Source organism: Canis lupus, chromosome 2 (assembly GCF_003254725.2).
Source record: "Canis lupus dingo isolate Sandy chromosome 2, ASM325472v2, whole genome shotgun sequence".
NCBI classification, from domain to species: domain Eukaryota; kingdom Metazoa; phylum Chordata; class Mammalia; order Carnivora; family Canidae; genus Canis; species Canis lupus.
This window is the reverse complement of record NC_064244.1, coordinates 18232369-18247357: the sequence shown is the minus strand read 5'-3', so window position 1 is coordinate 18247357 and position 14989 is coordinate 18232369. Positions and strand designations below refer to the sequence as shown.

Genomic DNA, 14989 nt, shown 5'->3' with positions numbered 1-14989 from the left:
TAATACCTATGAAGCTCTTACATTTATGGTAGCCATATAGTAATTACTCAATAAATGTTTGCTACTATTATTATCAAAAGACTTTTCAAATAAGGACCAGGTGTGACAGTGGAAGATTCAGTGTTTGAGAGAGCAGTTTGGCAGTACGTATCTAAAGCCTTCAAAACTGCTTTGGATCTCGAGGTGTGATAGGCAGAACAGTGAGTTCCCCCCTCTCCACCCCCCAAAAAATTGTTCCCATCCTAATTCGCAAAACCTGTGACAATGTTACCTTACCTGTCAACAGGGACTTTGAAGATATGACTAAAGATCTTAAAAAGAGGAGATTATCCTAGGTTATGCAGGAAAGGCACAGTGTGACCACAAGAAGAATGGAGGAGGGTCAGAGTCAGAGAAGATGTGATGAAGGAAGCAGAGGTCAGAGAGAAAGCCTGGGAGATGGTGTACTTCTGGTTTTGAAGATGGAGAAAGAAGTCGTAAGCCAAGAAACGCTTGTCCCTTTGATCTTCCAGAAGGAAACACCTTGGGTAAAACCTTGATTTTAAGATTTCTGATCTCCATCATTATAAGATATCCATCACTTATATCACTATAAGACAACAAATTTGTGTTGCTTTAAGCCATTAAGTTTGTAGTAATGTGTTACAGTAGCATTAGGAAACCAATATGTAAGGTAATAATAGAGATGTGAAGAAAAGATTTATAAGAAGGATAAATACTATTTATAGTAGTGAAAAATTATAAGCAACCTAAATGTCCTAAAATAGTTGATTGCACTGAACAAGGGGAACTTCCATAAAATGGAATATCACACAATCATTAAAAACCAAGTTTATAAATACATTTAATAACAACGAAAACCTCAAGATATTCTCAGTGAAAAAAGAAAGCTATAGTTTCTTTTAATGTTAATGAACACCTGTCAAATAAAGATTGAAAAGATATAATACAAATTCTCGACAGTGTTTATCCCTGCATGAACATCATATATAATTTTTATTTTGAAATTTTCTTCTTCATTTGTATAGCATCAGTATTTCCCAGTAAACCATAATCTCTGGAGGAAAAGAATATAGCTGTCTTGTTACTGCTGTATCCCCACTGTGCAGCAAAGGAACTGACATAGAAACCACTAAAAAATTAAATGCTGAATGAATAAATGGGTATGTTTTCAGCATTTTCTAATCTTTTCTACCCTTGGGACTTCTGGGATTCTAGCAAAGTTATGGTTCCCAAGTCCAAATACTCCCCTTTCTTAATACAGTGAAAGATAAATCTTGGCAAATCCACTATAAATGACTAATGTGTGCAATCACGTTGTTGGGACTGGTTGGATGGGGAACAGATTAAACAGAGCAACATTATTAATCAGGTGAGATGATGAAGCATTTCCTAATTTTTAAACAAATTATATAGTTAAAAATAAAAAGAACAAAAAAATAAAAAGAATAAGTCTAAAAATATTTTCAAATATTCAGCTTCACTAGGAATAAAATATTAAAATAACAATTTTACATAGTAAACTATATAGTTTTAAATATTTTATAACACAAACATTATTGGATATAAACTGGTATATCCTTTTAAAAACTAACCCGAGGGGCACCTGGATGGCTCAGTTGGTTAAGCATCCAACTCTAGGTTTTGGCTCAGGTCATGATCTCAGTGTCATGAGATCAAGCTACTTGTTGGGCTCTGTGGGGAGTCTGCTTGAAGATTCTTTCCTTCTCCCTCTGCCCGTCTTCCCTACCCTGCTCACTTTCAATCTCTCCAAAATAAATAAATCTTTAAAAAAACATAAACAAGTAAAATCCTTAGTATAGTAGGCAGTAATAATTACTAAGGGGAAGAATAAATCAGGAAAGAGGATAGGGAGGCAGAGCAAAGACAGTAATTTTTTACAGTAGCCAGGGAAGCCCTAGGAAGGTAACATTTGAATAAAGACAAGGAACTAGTCATGTGTCTATCTGGAGGATAGCATTCCAGGCAGAGGAAACAGCAAATGCAATGGCTCTGAAGCAGGAATGTTCTTGGAGTGTTTAAGAATAGCAAGGAGATCACTATTCCTACTCCATTCCCCAAGAGTTAACACTGATAACAGGACAATGTGCATCCTTGCTGGCCTTTTCCTATGTCTAAACTCATATATATTATACACGCACATATTCTGTATATATACAATATATTACTCTATAATTTCCAGGTTTGTTTACAATGATATCTAACCCCTGTAACTGCAAGGTCATCCCTCTAAAAATTATTTCTAAATCTTTAAATTCATCTGTATGATTTTTTAACAATTCTATTCAGGCACTTTAATAAGCACCCAACACTGGTATACCTTTTTTCAGACTGATGTGACTCATCCAAGCAACATTTTATTACTTTGCTATTCAAAATATAGTAAATTGAGGAATATGAAGAACCTTCATGAAGACTAAAATATAAGGCCATATTCTCTTTTTGAAGTATAACTTGTTTGGGAAAAATGAATATATGGTATTGAAGAATATATGACAAATATGTCTTTAAAGGTATATGTACATATGTTTGGGCTTTGTTTTTTGATTTTCTTTTTAAATAATGGAATCACAAGCCCTTTAATTTTTACAATCACAGGAGAAATGTGAAAGATCATCTCCTCACAGCAACACACTCTGGATTTAATTGTTTCCTTTGCCAAATATTAAAAACATCAACCCTGAAGACAATCTAGAAAAATGATAGAGTTACATCTTTTCCCCCATGCCACAGTCACCAACATTATGAGATTGCAAAATTAACCGAGAGAAATCTCACTGCATGGAGAGCAAGGTAGAAATAAATGATTAGCATTATGTCAAATCAACAAAGACTAACAATAAGTTTAAATAGTTAAAGAAATACCTGACTCAGCAACAAAAACCACAAGAGTAAAGCCACAGAAATAAAATGCCCTCTGAAGAAGCAGAGAAATTACTCTAGTACTTTATTATCATCTAAATTTCCGGGTTTTCAGGAAAAATGTAAGCAAGGCAAAACTACTTACTTAGTATCTCTAATTTGATCTATGAAAGTTCAAAGTCTAACTAGATTGTGTAACTATAAATCCTTCATATTATGGGTTCTTCCTGGATCAAAATTCTTCTATAATTAAGGAACATACCAAAGCCTATGAGGGTCATGTATGTGCTCAAAGTCTCAGACATTTATTTCTTAAATTAAGTTTCACCTCTGAAGTACAAAGGGATTATTAAATTCACTATTGTGTGTGAATAAAAACTCACTAATGGATGCTAAAGAGCTTCTATGACTAACTCTGATGGAGTTGTTTTACTTAGTCCAAGAGGTTTTGCTCAGTTTGCAGTGATTTCAAGTCCTAGAATGAGGGGTGTCTGGGTGGCTCAGTCTGTTAAGTGTCTGCCTTCAGCTCAGGTTATGATCCTGAAGTCCCAGGACTGAGCCCCACATCGGGCTCCCTGCTGAAAGGGGAGTCTGCTTCTCCTTCTGGCTCTCACCCTACCCATGTTCTCTCTCAAATAAATGAATAAAATCTTTAAAAATAAAATAAAGACCTAGGATGAAAAAAAAAAATTAGTGGATAACAGTAAAAGCAACTACTGGTCCAGGTAAAGTAATGCTATTTGTTGTATTTTTTTTTTTAATCTCAACTACATTCTACCTATTTTCCAAAAATGAGATGCAGTATTTTTGCTTTAGGCAGGGTGAGAGCTAATTGGCACCATTTCTGAAAAGCATTTTTTAGAAAATATTTCTGATAATCTTCCATGGGCAAAGCAAAAGGCCAACAAATCCTAAAAAGGCTCTAGACACCAACAAATATCAAATTCTACATGTAACCTTAATCTCCTTATTTTATGATGATAATCCCTCTGCAATTACTTACAGATTTGCTATCATATATCAACTTCTTTCAATTTTCTATGCAAAGAGGTAATATTTCTTGAAAGGAATAAAAGAGTTAAAAAATAAAACACTTAAACTTCATTATTTTCACCACAGCTCATTTTAACATATGATTAAAATTCTACACTGAGTTAAAACCAACTTATTCCCAAAACACTTGATTATTTGGAGACAATTTCATGTTTTATCATGCAGTACAAGAAAAAAATCTCTATTATCTATTAAAATGCACATATAATCATGCATACAAAAACATTTCATGATTCTACTTATTTGGTCACTCTCCAACACACACACACACACACACACACACACACACACAAAGCCTTGACACACGCACATACATGCATGTTTATCTCTTCCATAATACTTATTAATATCCTTCAAAATGCTACCTATGGACCACACTTTGGGAAATGCTGACTTAGCTTATCCCTTCAAAGAAAAACGACCTTTGTGATTCAGACTTAAACTTATCACAGTACAATGGTATCCATCCACTTCAAGCCATACATATTTCATAACAAACATGATCCTAGTTCATTTATTCACTTATGCATTCATCCAACAAATATGTATAAGCAGTGTTCTAAACAAAATCTTATTGTGGAACTTACATCCTAGTGGGGCAGGACAGACAAATGATAAATAAATAAGCACATATTATGTACAATGATGAAAAGTACTATGAGGGAAAAAAAAGAAAAAAACAGAGTAAGCCAGATAGTATAGGAGAAGGAATTGGTTCTACTGTTATAGAGGTTGGTTAGAAAATGTCTCAATAGCAAAAACCTGAAAGAAATGAAGGAGCAGGCAGGTATCTGGAAGAACTCTTTAGAACAGAAAGGAAAGACGCTGCAAAGGCCCAGAGATGGGAGCATGCTTATTTTGTGAGAGGAACAGCAAGGAAACTGGCACTATAGACTGAATGTTTGTGTTCCCCCAAAATTCTTATGTTTGAACTCTACTTCCCAATGCACTGGTGTCATGAGATGGGGCCTTTGGGAGGTAACTGGCATTAGAATTAAATGAAGTCATGAAGGTGGAGTCCTGATGAATAGGATGAGTGCCCTTCTGAGAGTCACGAGAGAGCTTACCTCCCCTCTCTACTCTCAGCCATGTGAAAACAAAGGCAAAGTCGGCACTCTGAAACCTGGAACAGGGCACCTCCCCAGAATTCAACCACCCTGCCATCCTGATTTTGACCTTCCCAGCCTCCAGAACCGTGAGAAATAAATGTCTGTTGTTTATAAGCCGCCCAGTCTACAGTACTCTGTTAAAGCAGCACAAACTTCCTAAGACAGCCAGCAAGCCTGGAACGAAGAAAGCAAGAGGAGAGCACAAGAAATATGCTCAGCGAGGGGAAGGGCTGGCTCTAGACCAAGGAGGACTGGGGCTTGAGGACTTCAGCTTTCACTGAGTTATATGAGAAACCTCTCAGAAATTGTAATCAGAGGAATGACTTATCTAACACATTTCTAAAGGATCACGCTGACACTAGAGGAGTCAAAATAAATTAGAGGCGATAGAGCAGAAGAAGCAAGGAGACCAGTAAAAAGGCCATTGCGATAATCCTTTGTCCAGGTCTCCTAAGAAAGAACCCAAGGCAAAGCTTAGCTGCAGATGCTCTTTCTGGGAGGCAAAACCCCAAAGTAGCAAAAGTAAGGCACAGTGAGGAAGGGAGGAGGGTAAGCAAACAAAAGGCAGTACATAACTAAACTGGTCACAGCTTCACAAGAAAAGCCAGCGAAATGCTGTCATGTATGGACCACACTCCTCACAGGGGCAAGAGGAGGGATGTATCAAAGGGGACAGAAGCCCTGCAGTAATGCACTACTTGGTCTAAAGCAACACTTCCCAATTCCCATATGCACTTGAGCAGGGAACATTGGTAAGGGGAAGAAAAGAGAAAATGTATCTGCTGACTCCTTCCTCACCATATCTCTTCCTGATCAAAAGTCATCCCACGGGGCATGTGTAGGAAAACACTCCTGTGGTTCTCCTTTACTCACACACTACTACACACAACACTTCTGACACCAGATGGATGTCCACAATACACTTTAATTCTGACACTAACTGGAGTCATCCAAGACCCCTTAAGTTAAGAGCTCAGACCCATAAGGCTGGCCCCAAGTCAGATACCAATCCCAAGTGGTACCTACATATTCCAGATTACCTACAACTGTATCCTACTTGGCTATAAACCAAAGGTTCCCACAATTCCCTCCATGGATTCTATCATTTGTTAGAATAGCTCACAGAACTCATAGCAACACTTATGTTTGATAGTTTATTATATAATGAAGGATATTATAAAGGATACAGATGAAAAGCCAGATGAAGAGAGACATAGGGCAATGTCTGGAAGAGTCCTGAGCACAGGATCTTCTGTCCCCAAGGAGCCGGGGTATACTGTCCTTATGGCATGTGGATATGTTCACCAACCCAGTTGTCTGAACCCTATACTTTTAGAATTTTTATGGAAGTTTCCTCACATAAGCATGATTAATCATCAACTTAATCTCTAGGCCCTCTCCTTCCCCAGGATGTAGGGCTGAAAGTTCTAAGCTTCTAATTACCCTCCGTCTACCTGGTGACCAGCCCTCATCCTGAAGTAATCCAGGAGCAGATCAAGAGTTGCCTCATTAGAACAAAAGGCACTCCTGTCACCTAGAAAATTCCAAGGGATTTAGGAGCTCTGTGTTAGGAACCAGGGTCAAAGACCACATCTGAGAATAAAAGAGGCTCCTAGTGCTCCTATCACTTAGGAAATTATAAGGGTTTTAGGAGATCTGTGTCAGGAACTCGGGGCAGAGACCAATATATGGTATTTTCTATTCCTGTACTTGCATGATTCTTCCTCTCTTCTCCACTTAGGGTTGTGTTATCCAGCCTCTCCAGACAGCTTCTGGGCAACACTTCAGTCTGGACACTGGGTGGACTGAGCATGTTACGGAGCACAGACTGGCAGAGTCATGCAAAGAGGCAACAACAGCAGAGGTGGAGGACTACGTTGAACAAGCAGCTCAAGACCCAGGAGGCATGTGGGGCCAAGTGAATCTGGGGTGGACATAAATTAAGTTTGACAAAACAGAAGATTGAGGTGGTAAAGGTAAGGATAGAGAGGAATAATAGAATTAAAAATAGAGTTTGAAGGGTGACCTCATGGAATTTGGTGAAGTGAGTAAAAGAGAAGCAACAAAGATGACTCCAAGCCTTGGGTGTGGGACCCTGGAAGAATGGAGGCACTTGTTGCTGGAGTGAGGAAGCCTGCAAGGGGATCAAGTTTTGAAGGGGTAAGGTGAACTAGGAGTTCAGTTTTATATACCTCTAAAAAAAAAAAAAAAAAAAAAAAAGAGATAATAACCAAGTTAACAAATCTGGCCTTATAGAAAAACTACAGAGAAGCTCACTTTACTCACTTTAGAGCTAGTCGTCATCTTTGTTTCTTCTCTTTTACTTACTTCATCAAATTCGATGGGATTTTTGTCAACATTATCAAAGGTAATGCACATGAGTCCATGAGCAGAGCCCTGGCACCTCGTCTCACTCACCAGCTTACTGGTCCTGGCACTTCTCCCGTAGCTCCATCAATGCCCTCCTGTTGCCCAGCAGGCATTTCCCAAGACATGCTCCAAGAAACATTATTTTACAGGATGCTCATAAGTGTCATCCCCTTCCCCACTCAAAAAAAGGATTCACTGCTCAAATACATATGGGAAGCAAGTGCAGATTTAAACCACATGCACCTTTTTTGCAAGGTTTCTCAACACTTTTGGCATATTAATGTGTCCTGAGATTCATGGGACAATATCATATGAAGAGTTTCCTAAATGTATTTGACCATCAAGGCAAACTTATGAATACCCCAGAGAAGGCTATTACATAAGATACCAGCCAGGAAACGGCAACTAACCCAAGAATTCATTTTAGTCATTAGTTCACTTGGTTTATAATATCAAATCACTCCTTGAAATCCCTTCTTCCCTTTATTTTCATGGCACAGTGTTCTTTGGGTTCTCCTCTTGCTCTCTAATTTTACCTGCATGGTTTCCCTCTGTGAATACTACTTCTCTACCCAGCCCCACAATGTCACTGTTCCTTTTGTTGGTCCTCTTCTCTACACTAAACACATATGAAGAAACAAATCTTTATCTCTAGTCCCATCGATCCCTCAGGCCGAAATGTACGAGCAGCTGCCTATCTGGCATTTCTATGGTTCACACAGACAATTCAAACTTTGTAACGCTCAAATGGAACCTATTTTTTCCCTACTACTTGGTTTAATACTATCCCATTTGATAAATCACTCAAGTCAGAAATCTAGGTAACTAACACCCAAATAGCTACCAGGTTTTGCTGATTTTTAGATCCCGTATATAACCCGAGTCATCTTCTACATTCATTAGTTCTGCCTAAATTATCTCTAATAATCTACTAACTAAACTGCCTAAATTATCTCTAATAATCTACTAACTAAACTGACTCCCCACCACTACCACCTTATAATCACACAGTACAATTTCTAGAATCTAAATAATAGGTTCTTTAATTTTCATTTGCTAATCAGACCTAGGACATAAAAATCCAAGCACCTTATCAAATTGTGTGGCATTTCAGGATTTGGTACCTCATAAATATCCACTTTTTCGTAGCACTTATAATGCATTAATATTTCAATACTTGTATATCTCCACATAGGCCACGCTATTTCACATATGCGTGTGTATAAGATGTTCCTCTCTGCCTGGTATAACCTTTCCCTTCTTAACTATCTGAAAAACTCTGTCTTCCAAAAACGCATCTTCCAAAATCCTGCACGGAAAAAATATCATAACAAAACTGAACAAGTGACCAATTATAAAAAAAAAAAAGAATATACCAATGGCAACATGAGTAAGTCAGAAGATAAATACAAGTAACAAGTATATGAAAATGTTCAACTTCCTAACATCAACGGTAGTACTATATACTAGTTCTATATACTATATATTAGGAACTATATAGCTCTATGTATACAGCTTCATTAAATCCACCTACCAAGCCTGTTAGGTTAGTATTATCAACCCAATTTTATCAGTGAGGACATCAATACAATTAAGTGGGGAAAGCTAGTTGTTAGTTGCAAAACAACGTGGAGAAAAAGAAAAGGAGCGAAGATTTACCAAGCACCTACACTGTATTTCATACAACTGTTTCAGTTAACGTTCGTAACACCCTACGAGAAGGTATTATGGCATCCATCTCACAGACAGGGTACCCAGGCTCAGAAAGTCAAATAGCTTTCTAGTACTTACACAGATAATATTTGCCAGTTCTGTCTGACTCCTAAATAATGGTATTAATTTTATCACTCAGAGAAACAGGTGTAGTAGTTCCAAAATCATTGAATAGGAGGCCAGGGAAATGAATACAAAGTAGATCCAGGTTAGGAAATCCATTCCCTCATGGATGAGTAAGCTTTCTAGAGAATCAAGAGGGCAAAATAGAATTTTCTGCTCTCATCATTGCCCTTCTCTTTTACCTCTTCATACATATTCATTCTGTATCATCTTCTGTGGCTATAAATAATCCTTTCCTTCACTGATATATTCCTGCATAATTCAAATCTAGTCTGAAAGCTCTTTGACAACTTTGAATCTTTAATCATCAGTTTCTTCTAAAGCCATTTTTAAGATGTAATAACTTTCTGTAACTTTAAGATTTTTGCTAATAGCCATCCATATTTACTGAGCACTTACCACGTTTCAAGCACTACTGACATACTTTTATGAATTTATAATGTTCACACTTCCCCTTCGAAGTAAGTACTATTATTGTCCCCATTTCAGAGAACAGGAAACTGAGCCACAGAAAGTTTAGTTTTTGTCCAAGGTCACAAAGCTAGGAAGTACCAAGGCCTTCTGACAATGTAACTGTGCTCTTAATTAGGAGATGAAATGACCTCTTCCTGAAACTGTCCTACATAAACACTGTCTGCTGTTACTACTTCGTAGTGCCAAAAATGTAATAATTTCAGGCAAAGCTGCTATGAAAACAAACCATCGTATTTCAAATTATTTGACACTACCAAATGCTTATCAGAGACCTTTATGTATCAAATAATAGAAGAATAAGATAGCATTTGCAGAATAGAAAAACTGTGACGTGTGAAGGACTCCTGAAAACGTTGGCATGTGAGTGTATGTGTCCCCCCCTACTGATGTTTCTTCCAAGTGAGTGAGTGGTTCCTATTCATTTTAAACTCCTTGCCCATCCTATCTATTTACTTCTTCCACGGAAGGAAAAGTGACTTCTCTAATTAGCTAAGTTACCAAGAATAAACTGGGTGTGCTTACTCAGATTCCCCCAGCCCTCCTCTTGGGAATAAGCTACCCACAGGCCACATGTGTTCTGCTTCTTTCTCCAGCTGTGCCCAAAAGGTATGCTGCCTAATTGTCTGGTTGAATATTAGCTGACCCATGTGGTCCTCTCACTAAGCTACAACCTCCAACTCAGTCTTTATTAGTAATAAAAATCATACAAATTTTTATTTCCTGTTTGCCTTACTCTTCTGTTTTATTACTCTCTTTGTTCAGAATTATAAAGAGGAGTATTATTTATTGAGCCCCCAAAAGTTCCAGTAAATAGGTCATAATACAAATTAAATTGATTATCTACACATTAGGACAGGGTAAACAATCTGATCTATGAAAAATGGTAATAAATACTCTGCAGTGAAGTAAGCATTTTCATCACAGAAAAGATAATTCCATCATCCAATGGAAAAGGAGGGTTCTCCTTTGTTGAATATACAATATTCATCCTACATGTTTCAACTTTGTATTTCGAGTTTGGAAAAAATAATCTAATAACTCCTATGGCTAACAGAAAACATATGATCAAATGGGACATTTTATCTCCCTTCACTTTAAATCTGGCAACAAGTCATATAAGAATAACTATGGAAAATAGAAATAAAGAGGTCATTTTTACAATCCCAAAGAAAATATATTTTCAAAAAAATTAAGCAGTTGAAATTCTAGCTCCTTACAACCAATGTTCCAAAAACAACCTCAGGTGACACTCAGATCTACATTTAATCATGATATACTTGCCTGATTCAGTTATAGGCACACCTAAGTACAAAGTGGTTCAGTAGGGTCCCAAGTTGGCATATAAGTCATTGAGAAATAAAGATAAGGATCCCTGGGTGGCTCAGCGGTTTAGTGTCTGCCTTCCACCCAGGGCGCAATCCTGGAGCCCCAGGATCGAGTCCCACATCAGGCTCCCTGCATGGAGCCTGCTTCTCCCTCTGCCTGTGTCTCTGCCTCTCTCTCTGTGTGTCTCTCATGAATAAATAAATAAAACCTTAAAAAAAAAAAAAAGAAAGAAAGAAAGATAAAAGAAATTCAGAAAATATGAGTGACAAATGGCTTGAAATTTTAACAGAAAATATTAAGGCTGAGTGATTCCTACTAAATAGGATTACTATGTAACTAAAACTCAAAATCAATACCTTAAAAGACCTTCAGAAATTCATTGGTAGGGCAGGCCTTTTTACTTTAAAGATGTCTCAGTAGTTGACCATATATATAATAGTAAGTAACTAGAAGGATGTTTCAGTAGTTAAATATATATATATTTATGTATGAATATACATTATATATAATATTACTATTATAGATATATACTATTATAGATACATATTTATAATAGCAATATTAGTAAACAGCTAGAGCTTTCCTTTATTCACTACCTTAAACCACATTTACTCTTTCTCTGATACTATATAAGAAAAACAAAATCTTATTTGCTACCCACTTATATTTGCAGGAGCCTTGACCTGTAGGCCCCATTAATATATAACTCATGAAACTACTTCTTCCACTGCTTTCTGAAAGGAGATAGTTTCACTTGGAAGATTCTCCTCAGCCAATACTTTATAGACTGTGCAGACATAAATAATATCAAGGCAGTAATAAGTGCTTCCTATACAGGGCAACATGTGCTAAGTAATGTGAAATATATTTGCTATATACCTGTGGCCATCTAGAGTCTTTGCCTATGTTTTCAATGTTTGAAAATTGTGTCAGATTTTGAGTCTCTTATTTCCAAAACACTTTCCCAGCTTCCTTTGCTGGCAATGGGATTTAATATCCACCAACTAACCGCATCCATATACAACTTTAATTCAGAAGCAGCAACGTGAGGCAGCAAAGGGAAAAAAAAATCCATCATCCTGGTGATAAAGATGGTAGAAGCATCCACCCTTCATAGAAAAACAGGGATGGCACTTCTCACAACTGGCCCCCAGCATTGGTGAAAGCTGTTATGTCAGTATGAAGCTTTGTGGGGGCAAGGCCCGGAGTGTGGTTTGAGCAGTGTTCCTGTTCACCTAACCTGTTTGTTGGGTGTCTTATAGCTTCTGTGAGTTTCCAGATGTCCTTTAATATATTTTTTTCTGCTTAGGTTAGCTAGAGAATAGATTATGTGGTTTGCAACTAAGTTTTGTATTATACAAAAATTTGGGCTTAAGCAAACTATGCTTTTATCAACATAATGGTAAAATGATTATCAACTCTTTGCAGACAACCCATCACAAGTGTGGTATTGTGCTCAAGTTACACAGGAATAAAAAGGAAGGGTAGGAAAGGCAGCATAAGCCAGATCTCCCAGGCTGAGTAAGAAGATGGGACTGTGATTCTAATCTTGAAGGGAAGCCGTTAAGGCAGGGCAGTGAGTGACATAATATTAGTTTACTGTGCAAAAAATCATTCTCTTACTATGTGGGAAAGAGTGAAGCGGGAAAGCAAAGTAGAAACGGGAGCAACTGCAAAACTATTTTAATAAAATTAGATTCAGGATGGTTGCAGTGGCAACAGAAATATGTGCACAAATTCAGGGTGCTTTGGCTAATAGGAGAGAAGATACTTAATTGTTTCATTAATAAAAAAATGCAAGTTAAAATTATACAATTTCCTCAAATTAGCATAGGTTAAAAATGGCTAATACAAATCCTGATGAATATGTGATTGAGGGAGGCACTCATAAATCTCTGAACGGCAATTTGCTATATTATCCATCAAAGCCTTAAAAAGCTTTTAATTTTTGACTAGTAACTAGCACATTGTCTCATATTGTTAAATGAATTAACTCAACTTTCAGAAAATACAGTTAAAGAGAAAATTAGGATTTATGCTCAAGGGTGTAAGTGTAGCACACATTTATACTTGCAAAAAATTGGGATATAATCTAATGTTCAACCCTTAAGGAGTAGTTGAATTATAGCTTATGATAGCTTATGATAAAGTACTAAGCAAACTTTAAAATCATGTTCATAAAATAAAATAATAAAATAAAATAAAATAAAATAAAATAAAATAAAATAAAATAAAATAAAATAAAATAAATAAATCGTGTTGATTCACGAGAGACTCCTAACTCTGGGAAACGAACAAGGGGTTGTGGAAGGGGAGGTGGGCAGGGGGTTGGGGTGACGGGGTGACTGGGTGACGGGCACTGAGGGGGACACCTGATGGGATGAGCACTGGGTATTATACTTTATGTTGGAAAATCAAACTCCAATACAAAATATACAAAATAAAATAAAATCATGTTCATTAACGGGTTTCAAGATAAGGTGAAAAATGCCAACATTAAAATCCTACAAAATTAACAGAGAACAAATAGTACTAGAATTCTTTCCCTTTTTTCCCTTAAGTTTATTTATTTATTTAAGTAATCTCTACACCAAACATGGGGCTGGAACCCATGACCCTGAAATCAAGAGTCACAAGCTCTTCCGACTGAGCCAGCCAGGCGCCCCTAGAATTTTCTTTTGTTTTCATGCTGGTATGTTTCGATAAGAGAACTGAATGGAGAGAGCCAGCGAATAATTGGTAATAAAAATTTAAAAATCAAAAAAAATTTAAAAATCACTACGTGAGTCTACAATCAAAACTCAACACACACACACACACACACACAAAACTCAACACACATGCTCAGAAAACTCACTTATGTTCAACTCCTTATATATTGTCTGTATCGCACAGTATTAGTCTTTTGCTGCCTTTGGTACTAAAACAAAACAAAACAAAACAAAACAAAAAAGGGAAGCAGGCAAGTTTCGGTTTTGTGGTTGTCTTAGTAATTTAAGAATAAACATGCATATTCAAAGTCTCTTTGTTACTCAGCACCCAGACAGTATGTGGCCCTGAACAGGAGCTCAAGAAATAGTTTGAAGAGAACATCACTGAAAATAAACCTTCCAGTCCCCAACTTATCACCAAAGAAATGTAAAACATCAAAATGGAAGAGGTACATAAAAGTAACCGTGATAGCGATCATTTATAAGGTCTTGGGTGGCTACAATGGACCAGGCACTGGGAACCATCCTACCCCGCCTTATCTTTGATCCTCGTAATAATCCTTCCCTGAAAAATTTACTTTTCCTATTTTAAAATCAGGAAACAGGTTCAAAACAATTAGGTTTCAATTCAGCTCTTCTAGCGCTTAAAGGTACCTAGACAGGACACGCAGTTTCTGTGCAATGATAAGAAATAAGCAGGGTGGGTTGTTTTTTTTTTTTGGGGGGGGGTGTTTTTTGTTAGTTTTACAGTTTCTTTGCAATGATAAGAAATGAGCAGGGGCTTCTTTTGGGGGGAATTGTTTTTTGTTAGTTTTACAGTTTCTTTGCAATGATCAGAAATGAGCAGGGGTTTTTTTTTTTGGGGGGGGGGTAGTTGTTTTTTGTTAGTTTTACGATTTTATTAATTTGATCATGAGAGACGCACAGGCAGAGGGAGAAGCAGCTCCCTGCGGGGAGCCCGGGGCGGGAAGTGAGCAGGTTTTTCCACAATGCTTTCTCTCCCCGGTTCTTTCGGGCTTCCCGGACTTCTCCCTGAAGCTGCAGCTCTCCCTCTGAAGATCCCTGCCCTCCGGGCCGCCCCGCGCCGCCGCCCTCGAGGGTAAATCGGCAGCTGTCGGGGCCTCCCGGCCGCAGCCACACTTAGGCCCCGGGGCTCGCCCACCCCGCTTCGCCGGCTCCACGTCGGCCCCGCCTTCCAGCCGCGCCCGGCGGACCGGCCCTCCCACG

At 37.7% G+C, this 14989-nt stretch overlaps 1 protein-coding gene and 1 long non-coding RNA gene across 6 annotated transcripts in view; one reads left to right on the top strand and one right to left on the bottom strand.

Annotated features, from left to right (window-relative positions):
- Positions 1–14989, top strand: part of LOC112658817 (uncharacterized) — a 113274-nt gene that overhangs the window by 74168 nt on the left and 24117 nt on the right. Inside the window, exon 3 of the long non-coding RNA XR_007403964.1 lies at positions 6787–7021. This is a non-coding gene — a long non-coding RNA (uncharacterized LOC112658817). The remainder of the gene's footprint in view (positions 1–6786; positions 7022–14989) is intronic.
- Positions 1–14989, bottom strand: part of TRDMT1 (tRNA aspartic acid methyltransferase 1) — a 61434-nt gene that overhangs the window by 41415 nt on the left and 5030 nt on the right. The gene's annotated exons all lie outside the window — the stretch shown is intronic.